Raw genomic sequence first — 4,261 nt, 5'->3', positions numbered from 1 at the left:
AGGAACTTTTACTTAGACATTTCACAATGCCTCAAATAGTATGCTTATCAAAACTGAATTTATAGCTTTTGTATACTTCAATAATTTTTCTTGACAGTCATCTTGCTGTGTGGAAAGGTATGTATCCATATTACAAGATCCATTAACCATTGGGTGTCATTTGGAATGTCTACCCCATCACTTCCCAACAACATCTCCCAACTTTTCCTGAGAATGTGCTATTAAAGTCATTCTTTAAATTCTATGTCCTCTTTGCCTTGGAACTTGTCCCAGCCCGAGCTGCTGCTCCAGTCTGTGGGTCAGGGTCTAGCAAGGGAGAGAGTGGGGATGGAAGGGCAATAGATGTAAAGAATGGAGACAAGATAAAGGATTTGATCAATTCTCATTTATTGAAAGGAAATGCTAGGTATTTATGTGCTTTTTCATGTACCTTGCCGCTGTGGACAAGCAGGGGAGCACAGCTGAAGGAACTATGCCACATACCTTGCAGCATTGATACCACATACGCCTTGCAGCTTGTGGAAAAATGGCCGCTGCAGAGACTTTCCATGCCAGCAGGTCCCACATACATGAGAAAGTCTAAGGTTCTAGAAGGGTTTATTTTCATGGAAGATGGTAGATGGATCTGGATGTATCCCTGTGAAACTCAGGACAGACATGAGACCTATTTAACATAGGGAGAGAGAAAGAGGGGAGGGTCTGGGTAAGAATGTTTAATTGGCTCAGCTCTCTGGCCTTCATTAGTATGTAAATCTCTCTAGGGTCTGAGGCCTGTAGTCATCCCTTCTACCTGTGCACTTTGGGAGGGACCGTAATGGCCTATGTGACTGAAGAATGTAGGAGACTAGACTGCTTATCAGGACCCTGGGTTCTGGGGACATGGCCGAACACTGCCTTTTCTCCCTTGGAGTCTAGGGTTTGAGGCCCATGCCCAGCCAAGAACCAAGATAACCTTATGGAGTCCCACAGCAGCTGGGGGCACTAAGCAGCAAAACACAATATGTGAAAAAAACAAAATGTTTATCAGAGTGTGCTCAGCTGTTGTAGGCTGTTGAAAAACAAATCTCTTGTCAGGATTTATGGTCTGAGATGGCTACAAAGATGACAGCCACTTTCTGCTAAAAGTCGGCTCATATCAAGTCCCCCTTTTTAATTTTTTTCAAAAGGGAAGGCTGGGAAAACTTACAGAAACTACACCTGTTTTAGGTTGGAACAAAGGACCCCCCAGGCTCTCTTTCCTGTCTTTGGATACTCAACAGCCATCGGTCTTAAGATGATGTGGCCTCCCAGTTAGGGGCAAGCGTCTTGAGGTGTTCTCTTTCACATCATTGAGTATCCAGCTTAGTGTGTAAGTTAGGGGTTAATCCTCATCAGTCTCAATGACAGAGGTTTTAGAGTCCCCTAATTCCAGCCTGTAATAATGGACCTGTATGGGTTTCATTTGAATACTGTCTATCTGTTGTCGTACAAAAGCCATCTGTTTGTTGAGCAGCAAGGATCCAACAGACAAGAGACTTAACAATGGCTGAATGGTGGGTATAAAAGCAACATTCTTTTTTAAGGGTATCACAAACCTACCTCTGTTGGAGAAGTAAAAAGTACAAGCCTCTTCTATTCTTTAGCACTATTTCAGCTAAGGAGGATAGTGAATTTTAACAGATTTCATTATTTCTAAATTTAAATCTATAGAAGTACAGAACTGATCATAGCTTTGATCTTAACAAAACAAGTAAGGAAATTCCCATCCCTGCCCCAATCAATCTCAAACCCTAACAAACAGCTATAGTAACTGTGGGTTTTTTCCTGGGACTAAACAATGTATTCCCACTAAATCATAAGTCAGAGAATCAAGAGTCCAATAGAGCCACCCTGGGGGTGTGGGTGGTGATGTATCCTCCTGCACAGATTTGTCAGTTGATCTGTTCCAGTTTGAAGGCAATTGTGAAGCATCTTCATGTTTCCTGAAAAGAAAAAAATATGCTTCTCAGGGAGTTTCTCTTCCATGGATTTGTTATTGTTGTCTATTTGATGAATCAGTCTCTCTGGCAGCCAGTGTGTGGCATGTGCTGTTTGGGAATATATGCAGACAGAACCTCTTCCCCAGATAAGCACTGGATCTGGCCCATTCCAGGTTCAAGTTAATAGGTCTTTCCAGAGGACTGTGGCAAAAATTATTTTGGTATCAGGATGCCAGAATCTATCTGCAGCAGATTTTCCTTCAGAATCCAAAGTTACTACATTAGGATTGCACATAATCAATCCCAACTGAAATAACAGATCTCAGCCCCAGAGATTATTGGGAAGGCCTGAGATGACATAGGGTTGTATATTTCTTATATTTCTGTTTTTATCTTTCCATATCAGCTCCTTCAACCTTTGTTGTGGGTTTTGACTTTGGCCAATACCACTTAGATTGGTTAAGGTTGGGGTCAGAGGCCAGGTGGCGGGCCAATCACTTTGTTTTATGATTGTCACATCAGCCCCTGTATCAGCCAAGCCTTGGAATGCCTTTCCATCAAGCCATATTGTCATCATAGGTTTTCCTTTAATTATAATTTGTACTCAGTATGCATCAGGGGAACCAAAGCCTTGATCCCCTCTCTTAGAACTCTTATATTTATGATTAGTAGGAAACAATGGAAGTAACAATAGTTGAGCTATCCTACTTCCTATTGGAATGGTGACTATATTCTGTATTGCCTTGGCCATTACCTTAATCTCTCCTTGATTATCATTGTCTATAACTCCAGGAAAAATTTGTAGTCCCTGCATAGTAGCACTGCTTCTTCCCACTATCAGGTTAAACACATTTGGATAGGGCAGTCCAAACACTCCAGTGGGTAATGCTTGAGGTCCCATTTCTGGGGTTAATACTGTATGGGTGGCAGAACTGAGGTGCAGTCCTGCACTTCCTGTTGTTGTTCAACTAAGTTCAGAAAGGGGTTGTTGTTTGCTGGTATGAAACTGACTGCCCCATAAACCTGTTTTGGCTTGTGTTGTTTCAGGGCCTGGGGCTGGTCCCTGTTCCCATTTCCCTGATTATGGGAAAGGGTGTTTCCATGTCCATCTCTCTTGGACCTACATTCATTAGCCCAATACCTCAAATGTTTTCAACGTGGGCATAGCCCAGGCTGTTTTCTAGGCTGTCTCTGGGTTAGCTCAATTTCTGCCTTGCAATATTTTACAAAGTGTCCAGGTTTGCCACACTTAAAACAGGCTTTAGCTAAGCCCTGTTGGTAGGAGGGCCCTATGTCAAAATAGAGTCTGATATATCCAGTAAGGTCTGTGGTTTTCCTGTAGGGACTAATGGGCACTTGGTAGGCAGGATAGGCATTTTCATATGGAAGCTCTTTCACATAATCTACACCTGCCTCTGCGTTACCAAAAATCCTCTGTGCTGTTGTCATTAATCAATGAACAAAATCAGAAAATCGTTCATCAGGCCCTTGTCTGACTGCTGTCAAAGATGCACCAGGGTCTCCCTTTGCTGGGAGTTTATGCCAAGCCTTCATGGCTGCATTTTGATTTGAACGAATAAGCTTGGGTCATATTGTATCTGATTATCACTAGAAGCAAATTGTCCTTCTCCTACTAAGGCATCAAAGGACCAACCATTGCCTGCCTGAATGTTTCTCCTAGCTGTCTCTTCACAATTCTCAAGATACTCTGATTTCCAAATAAGATGGTCACCACTGCTAAGAACTGCTCTCACTAGAGTATTCCAATCTCCAGGAGTCAGCCACTCCTCTGTGGCAGATTCTAAGATTGCAAGAGTAAAAGGAGCAGTGGTACCATATTGTGACACTGCATTGTTTAATTCTTTAATGATTTGATAATTAAACCCTGTGTGATGTCTCCAAGCAACTCCTTGAGCCTCTCTGGTCTCTGATACAGGGAAAGTCTCAGCCTCTTCCTCCTCTGTCTGATCTGTGGCTGAAATAAAACCAGAGTACAGGGGCTGTCTTTGGACTCCAGGTTGAGGAACAGGAGGACCTGGGGGATTTTCCTTGCACTCTTGAAACCTCTTCCCTCTCTATAATTTTTGTAGCTGATTAATTAAGTCCTGATACTCTTTCTGTAATTCTATTTGTTGTTTAAGAAGAAAAAATTTTTGCTTAAGGAGAGAAATTTTGTACTGTAACTCTTTTCTGGGATCTACAACCAACACCTCCATAGCAGGAGCATCTGGAGGTGGAGGTGCACAGGGAGGAGGTCTTCGGAAAGAGGGCCATTCAGGGTCGTAGTATTTGGCTGCCTCTTC

The sequence above is a fragment of the Grammomys surdaster genome, unplaced genomic scaffold (genome assembly GCF_004785775.1).
Source record: "Grammomys surdaster isolate TR1022 unplaced genomic scaffold, NIH_TR_1.0 125973, whole genome shotgun sequence".
Classification (NCBI taxonomy): domain Eukaryota; kingdom Metazoa; phylum Chordata; class Mammalia; order Rodentia; family Muridae; genus Grammomys; species Grammomys surdaster.
The sequence above is the reverse complement of the archived record's forward strand: the minus strand, read 5'-3'. Positions refer to the sequence as shown.